At 48.6% G+C, this 16,225-nt stretch overlaps 1 protein-coding gene across 7 annotated transcripts in view; it reads right to left on the reverse strand.

Moving 5' to 3' along the window:
* The window catches only part of DNMT3A (DNA methyltransferase 3 alpha), a 160,789-nt gene that overhangs the window by 120,200 nt on the left and 24,364 nt on the right, over nt 1-16,225 (reverse strand). The window lies entirely within an intron of this gene.

Here is a 16,225-nt window from a genome sequence, read left to right on the forward strand (position 1 = left end):
CCATTTCAGGGCATAAGACCGCTGGGTGGAAGGTTTCCTCGCAGCCAGGATCACCGTCCTCACTGCCTCCGGCAAGGCAGTCAGGGCCGAATCCTCCAGGCCACCAGCGGCAGGCTCTCGATGTCCGGGTGGAGAATCCGTCCGTCCTGGATCGACAGCAGGTCCGGGCGGGGATCGAGGCGGAGGAAGCATCTCCTGGAGAGGTGGAGAAGGGATGCGAACCACGGCTGTCTCGGCCACCACGGGGTGATCAGGATCGCATGCGAGCGGTCCGTTGTCATCTTGGACACCACCCTGATGATGAGAGGGAACGGAGGGAAGGCGTAGAGGAGCTCCCCCGTCCAGAGGAAGGTGAATGCGTCTCCGAGGGATCCGTCGAAACGCCTCCTGGAGCAGAACTGGGGACAGTGGCTGTTCCACCTGGTCGCGAAGAGGTCGATCCGGGGGGTTCCCCACCGATCGAAGAGGTCGCTGACCGTCTCGGGATGGAGCCTCCACTCGTGGCACACCGAAGGAGATCTGCTGAGGCGATCTGCCAGCTCGTTGTCCTCCCCAGGAAGGTGAATCGCTTGGAGGAGGACGCGCTTCTGGATGCACCAGTCCCAGATGCGGAGCGTGAGGTCGAGCAGGGTCCTGGATCTGGTACCACCTTGCTTGTTGATGTAGTACATCACGGTGGTGTTGTCCGTCCTCAGGAGGACCACTCTTCCTGCGACAGCGAACTCGAACGCCCTCAAAGCCTTCTCCACTGCGAGCATCTCCAAAGCGTTGATGTGGAGGAGTTTGTCTTGTGCGGACCACCTGTCCTTGATGACGAGGTCGAGCAGGTGGGCGCCCCATCCCTCCAGGGATGCATCGGTTGTTAAAGTCAGCTGTGCTTGGGGCTGATGAAAGGGCATCCCGGTGCAGACGTTGGAGCTGTCTAGCCACCATCTGAGGGAAGCGGCCACCGGTCTCGGTACCGTGAGCCACTTTGAAGGAGGGTCCTCCAACGGGGAGAAGACGGAGAGGAACCAGGATTGGAGAGGTCGAAGACGAAGTCTTGCCCAAGGGGTGACGAATGTCGTCGATGCCATGTGGCCCAGGGCGATTTGGACGTCTCTGGCCCTCACCCTTCTGTGGGAGATGCAAGGCCTGATGGCGGTCGTCAGCGCCTGGAAACGGTCTGGAGGGAGAAAGGCGGAGCATGTCTCGGAGTCGAGGATGGCGCCGATGAACTTGACTTGTCTGGAAGGTGTGAAGTGGGATTTCTCTCGGTTGATGACCAGTCCGAGGGAGTCCAAAAGGCGTAAGGCGAATGAGAGTGCCTCCTGCAGTTCTCTCTGGGACTCGGCGGCGAACAGCCAGTCGTCCAGGTATGGAAAGACCATGAACCCCCTTTGATGAAGGTAGGCCACCACCGGTGCCATGCACTTCGTGAAGACTCTCGGTGCCTTGGCAAGGCCGAAGGGGAGGACGTTGTAGTGGTACGCGACAGAGCCCACAGCGAAGGCGAGGAATCTTCGATGAGACTCGCGGATCCCGATGTGGAAATAGGCATCCTTCAGGTCGACGGTAGCAAACCATAGGCCCTGGTGGAGCAGAGGCAGAATGGAGGCTAAGGTTACCATTCGAAAGCGTCAGTATTCAAGAAACAGGTTCAATTGTCTCAAGTCTAAGATGGGCCTGATCCCCCCATCCGCCTTCGGTACCGTGAAGTACCTGGAGAAGAAGGCCCTAGAAATTTGATCAGGCGGTAAAGGGGAGATTGCCCCTTTTTGAAGAAGAGTGCGCACTTCGTCGAGAAGGGTGTCCGAGGGAGAAGTGGACATAAACGCTCCGGTTGGAGGGAGCTCCTGGAACTCGAGGGCATATCCCCTACGGACGATGTTAATGACCCACGAGTCCGATGTTATCGAGGCCCAGATGGTAGCAAAGGGCCTTAGGATGTCCAAAAAGAATAAGGACGGAGGGGAAACGAAGTGCGCTACGTCCCTTCAGGTTCTCTTCTTCCCCTGGTCGGTATCCTGCCGGCGGGACTAGCGGTACTGAGGCAGGAAGTTGCGGCGGCCAGAGGAGGAGGAAGACTGCGAGGGATAATGGCGCCTCTGCAAGCCCTGTTGTTGGGGCTGTCGATCTTGGGCGAAAGAGCCCTGGGACTGACCTTGCGGTGGCCAAGGACGGTGCCTCCTTCTGAAGGGCGAGATGGGAGCGGACGACATCCCGTGCTTCTTAGCAGCAGCCTTCATTCTGAACTTGCGGTTCAGACGCTCGTCAGTGTCGGCGTGGAAAAGGCCGGTGCCGTCCAGTGGCATGTCCTCAATGGCAGATTTCACATTGGCGTTGAGGTCAGATCCCCTCAGCCAGGCGTGTCGGCGCAAGGCTAGTGATGCTGCCATGCCTCGTCCCGCGCAGTCGGCGACGTTTCTTGAAGCGGTGATGATCCAGTTCCCTATGGAGTGGGCCTCGTCACGGATCTCCACCAAGCGGCGTTGGACCTCATCAGGGATGTCAGGGACGATGGGCGAGATTCCCTCCATCAGGGCCTGAATGTATGCCCCCATACAGGCATTGTAATTTATCGCCTTAACGATGAGGGCGGCCGAGGAGTAAGCCTTCTTCGCCAGGCCATCGATCTTTTTGGCCTCTCGGTCGGCCGGGGACGTCGCTTGTTTCTGCACGAAGGTCTGCTGTGCCCCTTCCACAATGGCCGAATTCGGTTTAGGATGGTCGGTCAGCCATGGGCAAGCCGGTAGTGCGATCCGGTACAGCGTCTCGACCTTCTTGGAGGACGCGGTGAGCGAAGTTGGAGCATTCCAAGACCTCTGCACGATGGACTGCAGAGAAGGCAACATCGGGATGCATGGTGGAGTGGGAACACGACCGAGGACTCGGCGTTCTACCGGGTCGCGGGCCTCCTCCTCAGGCGGGGAAAGCTCGATGTCAAGAGTCCGGCACATCTTGATGATGTGTTCACTGAAGGAGCAAACATCATCGGTGGGTGATGAGGAGCCCGGGTGGTGCATCTCCTGCGGCGAGGGCGGGTCGGATGGGTCGTCCTCTCCGTCAGAAGGCTCCCGCGATGGAGTCAAGCAATCACGATCCGACTCGGAGTCAGATGTCAGGGGAATATCCGTCACCCTGACTCGAGATGGAGTGCGAGCCGGGATTTGTGGAGCCGGTGGCTCGGAGGGCTGGCGACGAGGCACCGAGGATGAGGCCACAGCCTGAGAGGATGATGGCTTGTCTCCCTGGGGAATCGCAGGTCGCAGATTAAGCCTGGTGAATTCCCTGAAGGCCTTCTCCTTGGGGACCGACATGTAGTATCTTTGCGTTTCCGTGTCAAAGAACATGTCTGTGTCCAACCCCCACGGCTCCTCGACGTCCGAGAGCGGGGCAGCCTCGTCCACATACGAGTGGACAGAAAGTGGAGAAGTCTCCCTCTCAGGAGAGATTGGCTCGTTGATGGCGGCCAGATCTTCGGTCAGCGGAAGCGGTGTGGTCGGCATCGTGGTCGCATGCATCGCAGTCGCTGCCTCAGGGCGCGAGGAGGTCCTCTCCGAGGTCTCCTTGGGAGGAGAACGATGCTTGCGTGAAGCATGTTCTGCTGACTTGGCCGGGCACTCCGACCCGGTATGGTCCTTGGTCTTGGACTTGGACTTTTTGGGTGGAGGAGCCTCGGTGGTCTCAGTATGACGCCTCTTCTTGGAAGACGTCGGAGTCGCCGCCAGGTCCTCAGGCGGGAAGAACGGGTTGTCCGGCAAGTCATGTAGGGCAGCGGTTTTCTTGGAGTGGGTCTTGACCCTCTCCGATGGTACCACCTTCGTCGAGGAGGATGCCTCCGTCTCGGGCAGCCTGGGGGCATGTCGAGATGCTTTCGATGACGCCTTGGAGGACGGTAGCGAGGCGGTGCGAGCCTCCGAATCCTGACGCTCTCTCGAGCGCGAGCCCTCCGGGGATGGCTTCCTCCCGGATCTCTCCCTGGGCTCGAAACCCTCAGTCCCCGAGGTTTTCTGGGGGCGCTTGGAGGGTTCGTCGGTGACACTGGGTCTCGGGGGACCACGGGTCACATCAGAGGTGGTCGGAGACCGTGTCCCGGCCGGGACAGAGACCACACTTGAGGCGCTGGCCCGTGAAGAGGATGCGGGCGGCGCAGCCGGAGGGAGCGATGACGAGCGGGGACGTCCCTCCCGGACCTTTCCCAAGGCAATGGCCGAAGTCAGCCGGGATTCCCGGTTTTTCCTGGCTTGGGAAGACAGAGACTTACAGAGGTGGCAGGCTCTGGCATCATGGTCCCTTCCCAGACAAAACAGGCAAGAGGAATGAGGGTCCTGGACGGGCACCTTGCCCCCGCAAACATCACATTTCTTGAAGGGCGCAGGCATCCTTCTGAGTCGTCAATCCAAGGGAGAAAGAAGTCGCGAAGTCAAAAACAAGCCGAAGAGGTCCGAAGTTACCGGGGCGGGAGAGAGAGAATGGTCAAAGCAGTCCGAGGTCAAGTGAAAGTGATTCCGATAGCAAGCAAGAGCAAGCGAAAGTTCCCTGAAGCAGCTAGCGCGGCGGAAAAAAGGAACTGGGGAAAAGAGCGGGAAGGCAGGGGCCTTATAACGGGTGGCGGAGTTACCGCCAAAAAGTTTCAATATGTTGCAGAGTTAACTCTGCCCAGTGATTCCAGTAGGTTCCGAGCAGCACTGCGCAGGCGCAGTGAAACCCATTTGTATGTATTCGCAGAGACCACGAAGAAGAAACTTAAAGTTATAAAGAGTTTGATAATTATTTTATGAGGCATGTTAACTGAAGAATACGGGATAAATACAGGTCAAGACTATCGCCAAAATTCTTCTATGCATTTCTACACAGGAAACGTTGTTTAGAAAGGATAGAAGAGGGAAACTTGGTTAGAGAAGGAACTGATTGTCATTGGTATAAATACCAACCATTATTGGAAAGATATAAGATTGATAAAAAATATCCTTAGGGTTCCATTAAAAAACAACAACACAGTCTGAATTGAATTTACATACAGATGATGAACATATCATTTTATTGAAAATGCAAATTAAAGATGAACAAGTAAAAGATCGTATGGTGACATGGGCCCAAAACCTTGGTTATAAAACTGAGATGGAATATCGGGAGAAGATGCGGACGACAGCCCTGGAAGATTTACTATCATATAACTTAAGAGAAAAGATGTATAAAACGGCGTATCGATGGTACTTGACCCCAGAGAAATGATCTGAGATGTATAAAGACATTGCTAATAAATGCTGGAAATGTAGGGTACAGGAAGGCACTTTTTCTCATGTGTGTGGTCTTGTGATAAAGCAAAATGCTATTGATGACAAATACAGAAGTTAATACAACCAATTTTTAAATGTCTGATTTAAAATAAATAGAATAAATAAATTCAAAAGTTAATACAATCCATTTTAAATGTTTGCTTTTTCAAGTCAAATTTTTGATTTGAAGCCAGAATAGTTTTTGTTGTGCATCTCAAAGGAAAAAGCCAAAGGTATGAATCATTAAGTGATACTTCATAGGATTATGGTAGCCAGACTTTTGTTAACCTGGAACTGGAAAATGGAATAGATGCCGTCTGAAGACGAATGGGTTACTAAAGCGTTTGAACTGGCCAAGATGAACAAACAGGCGACGTCTGGCGAAAGAAAACCCTTATTCTTATAACTGAAGTTATCCAGCTTCAAAAAAGACCGGGATCCTTCTTGTTCCTATGAAGAAGAAAGAGGGCAGAACAACGGTTGTGGCCATTGACTTTTAGGACAGTTTTAGCTTTCAGTTGTAAACCGCTTAGAGACTGCTTAGCTCCGTTTGAAGCGATATATAAATGAAGCTGCTACTGCGGCTATTTCTAATTTTGTTTAATATACTTAGGGTTGAAGTAAAATTAATTTATCAAACAATACTAAGAAAGTACTCAGCATTAGCATTTGGGGCTTTGGGGCGTCTTTTTTGTTTAATGATGCTTAAGTTATGTTAATTCTTGGTATCTATAAAGGGGTATTGTGGGGTTTGGGGGGCGACAGAGTATGCGGATAGGGTTAGGGGTATGCTGCTAGCTTAGGACTAAAAGAGATGTATATGCTTGTTACACATGTTTTATATATAAAGATCTTAGTCCTTTCATAGCTCCCCTTCCACCTCTTTGCCTCCTGCACTGAAAGTTTTATTGTTACTCTACTGATTATGGGTTTTTTTGTTAGCAGCCTATTTGCAGAGAAAAGACAGTATATAAATGCTGGAATAAATATGAACAACATGTTGCCCTCTCCCTTTCCTATTCTGAATGCTTAATTTGTATTTAAAAGCCACTGCAGAGGTCCACTGGGGCCACAAGCCTCTTGAGAAATAACATTTTGCAATGCGCTCTCATGAAAATGGGCCTTTTCCACTGGGCAAGTGCTCTGGTTCCAAAGGGATGGAAGGGGATAGCAAGCCACTCATTGTAGGGCCAGACACTGGCTGGAAAGGGGCCAGGAGGAAGCCACTAAGGAAGGACACAAAGGGGGCCCTTCCCGACAACCCTAGACACTACAACTGCGTCTTAAGGTCCCGGGAAAAATAGCAGCCACAAAAGACGCCTGGAAAAGATGGAGAGGAGAGCACAGAAAACACTTGGGAGGCAGTGCCCTGGTAGCCCCTTCAGCCAGATCCCTCTGAAATACTACATGATTAATAGCGGTATTATTATTATTAGTATTTACATGCTCAAAACCAAGACTGAAAGTGGCTTACAAAAAGTGAAAACAGACACAGACAAAGCACCCATGTAGGTAAACATATCTAGAAGCTGTTAAATGTTATCCAACTAGCTACAGAACTAAAAACAGATGCAAACACATACGTAACCAGATTACAGCCTCCCGCTGTTCACCCAGTATCTCTCCCTGGGTACCTCACTGGCCTCCTTGCCTTTCCCCTTGGGGTTTTCCCACCTTTTGGAGGCACCTCCACATTTAAGGCTTAAATAAAGCATTAAGATGAACCCCTAAATGCCTTCCAAAGAAGAGAGAATTTCAGCTGCTTGTCATGCAATCCAGGTAACTAGATCACCTGCTCAAATTCCCTCTCCTTGTGTTGTTCATTGCCATCCACTTTGGTGAAGGAGGGACCTCCAAGGGACCTTGTTGCCAACAGCTCAGCTCAGGTCTTGCAAACTCAGGGCAGCAGCTGAGGCTTCCTCGATGGAGCCCTTCCATCTGGACATGCAGCCTTCCTCCTTTCCCACTGCCTCCCATTTTCCCTTCCCAGAGCCAGTGTGGCACAGTGGTTTGGGGGTTGAAGCCCGGAAACCAGGGTTCGATTCCCCACCTGTCCATAAAACCCACTGGGCGACCTTGGGCAAATCACACTCTCTCAGCCTCAGGGGAAAGCAATGGCAAACCTCCTCTGAACAGATCTTGCCCATAACCCCCCATGATAGGTTCACCTTTTGTTGTTATGTGCCTTCAGGTCATTTCCGACTTCTGGTGACCCAAAGGCAAACCTATCATGGGGTTTTCCTGGCAAATTTCTTCAGAGGGGGGGATGCCAATGCCATCCTCTGAGGCTGAGCGGGTGGGACTTGCTCAGGGTCACCCACTGGGTTTCATGGCCAGGTGGGGAATCGAACCCTGGTTTCCGGGTTTCAACCCCAAACCACTATGCCAGTAGGTAGGGTCGTCATAAGTCGGAAACACCTTGAAAGCAGATGACAACAACAATGCTAGTCTTCCCAGGGAGCTATGCCGCCCCATGATATGTCCAAAACACAACAGTCTCAGCTGAGTCATCTTGGCGTCTAGGGATACCTCAGACCCACTGATTTGTCTTTCTGGCAATTTATGATGCCCCTCTTTTACACTACCATCAAAGGCACCTGAGCCCTTCTCCTGTGTTCAACTGACAGCTGTCATCCATAGGCTTAACATAATCTCTTTTGCTGCTCCAAAAGAAAGTATTGATCTTCCCAGCACCAGGCGGCTCAGGACATAGGTTGCATTTGAGCTAGAGAAAGAATGCAAGTGCCATGGTTCAAGTGCTATGAATTCTAGGATTTGTAGTTGTGAGCTATTTAGCCTTTTGTCTGAGAGCCTGGGTGCCACAACAAACTACAAATCCCAGGGTTCTTCAACACAGAGACATGGCAGTTAAAGGTGTGTCAAAACTGCACTCTTTCTGCAACGCAGATGCAGTCAAAGACATCTTATATCCCCTCTTTGTTTTCCTCCTACCGGCGGGCAAAGATCAGGGCATCTGAATAGGATGTTATCATTACTATTACTGCTGTTGTTTGTTTATGTAGTGCCACGTGTTTACAAGGCGCTTTACATAATCATTCAAACAAGATAAAACCAGCCTGTGGCCAACAATCTAATATCTATCAACTGCTTTGCTGGTGGCGTTTTAATGGGGCAGATGAGTTTTTCTTATCCCAAATTCCCAAACCTGGAATAATCCAAAACCCAAAACTGTTCATGAGTGTCTGAGACATGACACTTTTGCTTTCTGATGGTTCAATGTACACAAACTTTGTTTCAAATAATTGTAAGTAATTTTGTGCAAGAAACAAAGTTTGTGTACACTGAACCATCAAAAAGCAAAAGTGTCATTACAAAAGAAGTTTTGGTTTTTGGAATACAAACACACACACACACACACACTTGCCTTCAGGCTATGTGTGTGAAACATAAATGATTGTTGTGTTTAGGCTTGGCTCCCATCTCCAAGACATCTCAGTATGTACAAAGACAGGTATTTTGAAATCCCAAAGGCTTTGGTCCCAAGCATTTTGCACAAGGGAGACTCAACTTGTATTTCCTTTTTAAATGCTTTTGTACTGCTTTAGATTAGTGCTGTTTTGAGCAGAGCATCTTCCTTCTTTGGTTTTAAATTTTAACCGTACGCACACAAATGGAGACACACTGTGGCTGTGACTTGTGGTCCAAAACACGCTGCAGAATTAATCCAGTTTGAAACCGTTTTAACTGCCCTGGCTCAGTGTTAGAGAATCCTGGGATTTGTAGTTTGTTTTGGCAACAAAGCTCTCTGACAGAGAAGGCTAAATGTCTCACAAAACGACAGTTCTGAGAATTCCCTAGCAGTGAGTCAGGGCAGTTAAAGCGGTCTCAAACTGGATTATTTTGGCAGTGTGTTTGGGATCATGTGTTGGGGAAGCCATCTTGCAACAAGTGCCCTGGATTCCAGCAACTCTGAAAATGCCGGGAAGCTGGAAGACAGCTCCACGCCGGCCGTCCTGCTCCAGCAGCGGGCCCTGGCTTGAAAGAAGGGAGAAAAGGAAAACACTCCCGTAACAGATGTGTTTCGAAGAGCTTGTCTGTCTTTCATGGAGCTCTCACCAGCATTGCAGAATCAATGCACTCTGACATTGCTTTAACTGCCATTACGCAGAATGCTCTGACTAAATATCCCACAAAACTACAAATCCCAGAATTCCATAGCACTGAGCCACGGCAGTTAAAGAGGTGTCAAACGGCATGATTTCTGCAGTGCAGGTGCAGCCAATGGGTGACTTCCAACACTGTGATTCTCTTCTATGATTCCCTAACACCTGAGAGCCAGTGCGAGTGTTACACCAGGGTTCCCATCCCCACTGGGCCATGGAAACCCACTGGGACAAGTTCCTCTCTCTCAGAAGATGGCAATCCTCAAGAAACCATGCCAATGAGAGCCAGCATGGTGTAGTGGTTTGAGCATTGGACTCTGACTCAGGAGACCAGGATTAAAATTCCTGATCAGCCATAGAAAACTCACTTGGGTGGCCTTGGGCGAGTCACACACTCTCAGCCTTAGAAGCAAGCAAAAGGGAAACCTCTTCTGAAGAAATCTTACCAAGAAACCCTTGGGATATGGTCACCATAAGTCAGAACTGACGAGAAGGCATATGACAACAATAGGTTCTCCTGATTCCTCTAAGCAGAAACTGAAATCACACAAAACAGACAGCGCACGATGCCATCTTACAGAGCATCAGGACAGTGATTCAACACAGAGAAATGTAAGGTACTGCACTTAGGGCAGAAAAATGAAATGCACAGATATAGGATGGGAGACACATTGCTGAACGAGACTTAGAAATGTGAAAGGATCTAGGAGTCCTAGTAGACCACAAGTTGAACATGAGCCAACAGTGTGATGCGGCAGCTAACCAGGCCAGTGCAATTTTAGGCTGCATCAATAGAAGTCTGGTGTCTAGATCAAGAGAAGTAATAGTGCCACTGTATTCTGCTCTGGTCAGGCCCCACCTGGAAGACTGTGTCCAGTTCTGGGCACCACAATTTAAAAAGGACATTGAGAAACTGGAGCCATGTGTCCAAAGCATGTTTTGCGCTACAGTCTCACTTGCCCTGTGTGGGCATCTATAGTCTCTTAGGATACAGCTATCCATTGTGTCCACACACAAGACTGCCCTTGTGGGTCTCTGTTGTTGATGGTGGTGGAGGTATGTGCCTTCATTTCCAACTTATGGCAACTCCATCATGGGGTTTCCACAGTAAGATTTGTTCAGGGGAGGATGGCCATTGATGGCTTCCATTTTGTGGTGTGTGTGAAACGGCCCTCGTTTTCAGCTTGAACTCTAACAGAACTGCTGCTCAAGAGGCTGAGCCTAAGTGCCCCAAGAAGCCCAGCACTTTGGCTAGCTCTGTTCAAATTCAAAGCAGAAGAGAGCCATTCCTCACCCTAAGAATTAGGTAATAATTACTTTATAATTATAATAATTATTATGATCATTTCTTAGCCATCTCTCCCCAAGGCCCAAGGGCAGGTACACCATAAATTAACACACATTCTATTAAGGTGAATAAAAATTGCTAAAAGAGAGAGGAGCATCCCATGCCTCCCCCAGATAGTGTTGGGCTGCAAGTCCCAACAGCTCTAGCCAGCACAGCCCATGAACAAGGAATGCTGGGAGTTGCAGTCCTACAATCTCTGGTTGGCATCGCAATTCTCACTCCCCATCAAGTCCCTGCAGAGCTCCCATGTAGGAGGGTACTTGTTTACCTGTAAAAAGAAAGAACCTAAACACCCCCGAGGACACCAGATCCCATTTGATCCTGAAAGCTGAGCAGGGTCAACCCTAGTTAGCACTCAGATGGGATGGAAGACCAGTAGCAAATACCAAGAGCTGGAGGCTCTGTTTCAGAGGAACCAATTGGAATAACCACCTCGGAGGAGTCCTTGCCTAAGAAAACCCCTGAAATGCATGGGCTTCCTGTAAGTCAACAGGAGAGCTGAAGGCACATATACACACATATACATCCTCTCAAGGCACCTGATCCCACCTGATCTTGGAAGCTCAGCAGGGCCAGCCCTGGCTAGTACTTGGATAGAAGACCATCAAAGAATACTAGGTGCTGTAAGTTGTATTTCAAAGGAAGGAATTGGCAAAATCACCTCTGGGTCTTCCTTGCCAAAGCAAACCCTGTGAAATTCATGGGGTCACCATAAGTTGACAAGTGACTTGAAGGCAGGTGTGTACACACACACACCCCTTGAAGAGCAAGCTGAAAACACTTTAAAGCGAGGTAAGAGCCAAATGTTGTTGGACTGCAACTCCCAGCCAATGAGTGAGGCATGAGGAGGCCTGCAGTCCAACTCTAGGATTCTATGGTTCTATGAAGACCCACACTTTGCCCACATCTGTGCCTCAAAATGTGGCTGCAGAACTGCCATGCCATCCTGGTTCAACAGCCACATTTTGAGGCACAGAGGTGGGCAAAATGTGGGTCTCCATAGAACCCTAGAGTCTGGGCCAACTTTACCTGGGGGAAAGGCTAACTTTGTGTTGACCAACTCTACCTGGGGGCAAGTGTGGCATTCTGGGCTCCTCTTCAGAAACATCTGCCCAAGGCACTGCCAGGAAGCCAAAGCCAGGGAAGAACAACAACCTGAAGGCTTTGGCATGCATAATGCAAGTAAAGGCAGAGGAAACTCAAAACCCTCGTTTAAAGTATCACTTGGGAAAGGAGCCTTCAAGGGCTGTCGTCGTGTGGAATGGAAGCACCACGCGCACATTTTCAGGCTTGAACAACGTTTTAATTACTTAGTTATAATGATTTATTTATTTTCGTTGCTTGCTGGTTTAGTATCTTACCTTTTTCTTCTGGTACGGAACCCAAGCAGAGACACAGCAAAGGCCCCGCAGCCCCAGGATGCTTTTGGGAAGGGTACTTTATCCTACATCACCATTTCACTTGCTATTTATCTCATTTCTTTTATTCTATTTTATTCAGGCCTCATTTTTCTCTCAGCACAAGATTCAAGACCGATTGCAATCGTTTAAAAAACACAGGACAACTAAAAAACCACAATTAATACAAAAGTTAAAACACAATTAATCCCAGAGTTCCAGTTTTAAAAAACACACATATAAAGACATTTTAAAAACACATTTAGAACATCATAATAATTTATCCAGATATTTTATCCTGTAACCTTTTTTAAAACCCTTTTTTTTCCTGTATCTAATGCAACCGTAATTTTGTCTCCAGGACATGACTTCTTGTACTAGATATATTGTTTTGTTAGAATGTTTTGTAATGGACATTGTGCCACAGACAAATAAAAGTATCTCTCTATAATAATAATACAGAAACACAAGACCCCCCCCCATTAAAAGTTTCATCTGCTGCAATGTATTAAAGACCCGTTTCATTTCATTTGTAAATAAATGTAAAATAAAATAAATTTTATTAAAGCCTTTGACTTCATAAAATAAATTTCTATTGTCAGGTAATCTGAAAGTATTTCTCTCTCAAAAATACCATGGACTGCATAGATGCTGACTGTGAACACTGTCCAACGTGCAACATATTACAATGTGTGCGCTATACATTTCTTTTTTAACATCATCAAACGGGCAACTGGATGCCCAGCTGGGAAGCCAACGGGCAGGACATGAGATGGGCAACGACGCCCTCCATCTTGGGCCTTCAATGAATGATATACAAAGAAGTACACTGGCGCCAATACCAAGCAACCCTTCAGAAATGGTTGGACTGCATCTCCCAGCAGCTGCAGCCAGTGGTATTGCCAAGGGTGAGGAAGAACACTGGGAGATGCAGTCCAGCGAAATCTGGAGAGCCATGGGATTCTCACCCCAGTACAGAAAAAAGGAGACCCCTGGAGCAGGAACCCGACAGCCCACTCCTCCTCCTGGACTTTGCCCAATCCTCTTCTAAAACGGTCCAAGCTCATGTCTTGTGGCAGCAAATTCTCCAAGTTTAATTATGTTCCGGCCGGAGGAGCCTTTTCCTCTGGACTGTAATGGTTCAGCGTCAGAGAGGACTGCAGACAGCAAAAGCTTTTAGCATTTACATTTCTATACTGCTTATCAGTGCACTGAAGCACTCCCTAAGCAGTTTAGAGTCTGTGAGTCAATTGCCCCCAACAAGCTGGGGACTCATTTTAGCAACCCACAAAAGGATGGAAGGCTGAGTCAACCCCTCAGGCTCAAACTCACAACCTTGTGGCTGCCGCACTGGCATTGAAGCACTGCGCCACCAAGGCTCCTGATGATGCCACGTCTGACCAGAAAGGGAGTGAGGTTCCTCCCCAGTTCTCCACGCCACACATAACTTTACACCCCTCTATCCTATTGCTCCTTACTCACACCTTTCACTAGGCTAAGAAGCCCCAAACATTGTGAATATTCCTTGGCTGCACCTGCACTAGAGAAGTAATGCAGTCTGGCATTCCTTTAACTGCCTTGACCCAATGCTATGGAATTCTGGGCTTTATAATTTTGTGAGGTATCAAGCCTTCACTGTTAGAGAGCTCTGGTGTGACACAACAAACTACAGCTGGCCCTCCATATTTGTAGCTTTGGACTTTTATGCATTTGATTATTCACGTATGTTCTCTCTAGGAATCTCTAGGTCCTCGAGTGCAGCTCTGCCAGAAGTTGACCATAGAGTCGCAAGGAGGATCTAGAGGCTGCTGGAGGAAACACTTCTCTAGGCATCTGTAGGTCCTCAGTGAAATTCCGTGGTCAGCTTCTGCCACATGCTTGCCACAGAGTTTTATTGGAAGACCTACAAATGCCTAGAGAAGTGTTCCCAAGTAAAGAAAAAAAGTGGGTTTTTTATGTATGTACCCCCCCCCCCAACTTTCACAGGGGTCCTGTGCCCCTAACTCCTGTGAATGTGGAGGGCCCACTGGATCTTTTTATTTGTATTATTTTATTTAACCCTAACCCTAACCCTTATATCTCACTTTTCTCCCAATATGGAGACTTAAATCCCTAGATTCCATAGGATGGACACTTAGCAGTTGAAGCAACATCAAACTGCATTATTTCTCCAGTGCAGATGCAGACATTAAGTTCTTCAAGCCACCTGATTGTTTAGGTGCTCCATTTCCCCAGCCCTACAACGTCTTCTTGTGCTTCTGCTTGGCTACTAGGTAGTACCCAAACACCTCGCTCTCTTCTTTGCTTCCAACTCGGACCTCTTTAGTCATCCCTGACTTCTAAGGCCAACATAATCAGGGTTATGTCAGCCTAAGTATTTTTCAGATATTGCACAAAGGGGGTTTCAGTAAGAGGAAGTCTCCAGCACCTCTTTACATGATCCTTTTCTCCAGGCTGTGGAGCAGCAGTTGGGTAATGCCCAGTGCCATTTCCCCCCTTCCAGCACAAATGGACACTGATTTGCGAGGGATGCATCGTGCCAGCTCATCCATGCCATCACCCTTCCCTCCCAAACCACCTTTACACTTTATCAGTGTTAAACAGGATCTCATTTTAAGATTCCATTTCTCCTGGAATGGTTTCCCATTCCATCAGTAGATTCATTTGGGCTGGCACCTCCATCTACTCCAGGTGGGGCATTCCCCTGTGCCCTCCTGGTGAGCAGGCTCAGGCATGTGCCACATCAAAATATGCCAGGAGTAATATAATGGCACTTTTGGTTGTCATTTCAGCAGCTTTGCAGTCTTTTTTTAATTCTTCTACAAGTCTGAGGGACTGCAGGGAGCCAGTGTGGTGCAATGGTTTGAGCACTGGGCTATGACTATGACTTTGGAGACAAGAGTTCAAATCCCCACTCAGCCATGGAAAACTACTGGGTGACCTTAGGCAAGTTACACTCACTCAGCCTCAGAAGATGACAATGGCAAACCCCCTCTGAAGAAATTTGCTAAGAAAATTCTATGATAGGTTTGCTTAACGGTCATAAGTCAATTCCAAGGAAGCAATGGCTCTCAACCTATGGATCCTGCCAGAGGCCGCTTCCTGGGGGCTCCCCAGTTCCCTGCCTCTCAGCTGCAACGGGGCCAGTCCTGTTTCTCTTCTTTCCCATTCTGACATCTGCCACCAGAGCAGCCTGAATCCAACTGGTCTCACCTAATTTAAGATGCTAAGCCTGGTTAGACCTTGGACCATCTGAAGGCAACCACAGAGATCCCCCAGGAGGGCTAGGAAAATGCTTTGGCCTGGAGAGCCCTATTGCTGCCAGCCAGAGTTAGCACCACAGGACCCAGAACAAACTCCATTTCAGTTATGCAGGTTGAGTTTTCCTTATCCAAAATGACTGGGACCATAAGTGTTCTGGATTTTGTATTTTTCTGTATTTTGGGATACCTGTATTTGCATATATGTACATAATCAGATATCTCAGAGATGGGATCTAAATGTAAACACGACATTCATTTTTGTTCCATATACACCTTATACACATAGTTTGAAGGTAGTTTTATACATTTTTAAAATAATGCTGTGCATGAAACCAAGTTTGTGTACACTGAACCATCAGAAAGCGAAGGTGTCACTGTCTCAGCCACTCAGAAAAAAGTCTGGTTTCTGGAATGTTCTGGATTTTGGAATTCCAGATAAGGGAGAATCAACCTGTGTTCAAAGACAGGAATCTTGTAGCACCTTCAAGATTAACTGAGCATCTGATGAAGTAGACCTAAGCTGATGAAAGCTTAAGCTACAGATTTCTTCCCCTCAGTTAGTCTTAAAGGTGCAACAAGACCTCTGTGCATACACTCCATTTTAGAAGCTAAGCAGGGTGGGCTCCAGTTAATACTTGGATGAGAGACCCCACCAGCACCAAAGCTCAAGGGAAGACTAGGAGGACAATCTTGCCTGAAGCCCTGAGGGGCATGGCTGATGGTTAGAGCTGGCAACACTGGCCTACATGGAGCCCAAGGATTTGACACGTTTATCAGGCAGCCTCCTGTGTTACAACCACCTTGATCTTGTCTGGTTTTGGAAGGAGGGTAA

The sequence above is a fragment of the Sceloporus undulatus genome, chromosome 1 (assembly GCF_019175285.1).
Source record: "Sceloporus undulatus isolate JIND9_A2432 ecotype Alabama chromosome 1, SceUnd_v1.1, whole genome shotgun sequence".
Taxonomy (NCBI): Eukaryota; Metazoa; Chordata; class Lepidosauria; order Squamata; family Phrynosomatidae; genus Sceloporus; species Sceloporus undulatus.